The sequence below is a fragment of the Morone saxatilis genome, unplaced genomic scaffold (genome assembly GCF_004916995.1).
Source record: "Morone saxatilis isolate NCDOM2014 unplaced genomic scaffold, NCSU_SB_2.0 Contig17, whole genome shotgun sequence".
In the NCBI taxonomy this organism is placed as follows: domain Eukaryota; kingdom Metazoa; phylum Chordata; class Actinopteri; family Moronidae; genus Morone; species Morone saxatilis.
The window spans coordinates 25,537,063-25,537,371 of NW_023339729.1; positions in this window are offsets into that span (position 1 = coordinate 25,537,063).

Sequence of the window (309 nt, forward strand, 5' to 3'; positions counted from 1 at the left end):
AAATAATAACTAATAATACTAATAAAAAAAACTAGTTTTACTATTTATATATGACTGTTTGGAGGAGTAAGAGTTCCCCTGATTGGTTCTAAAAGACCAGAACCAGGACAGACAGAACCAAAGTAGTAACAGAATATCTCCATACAGTGTCTTTATATGCGGCCTCACACTGACCCCTGCTGGTGGGAACAGAGTAGTGCACCTTTAAATCCCTCAGCTGTAACTGTATCACTGTTTTAATGTTTGGAGCTCACAGAAAGTCGTGTACTATTAATAAGGTCCAATATTCAGGAGGATGTATTGTCAGAA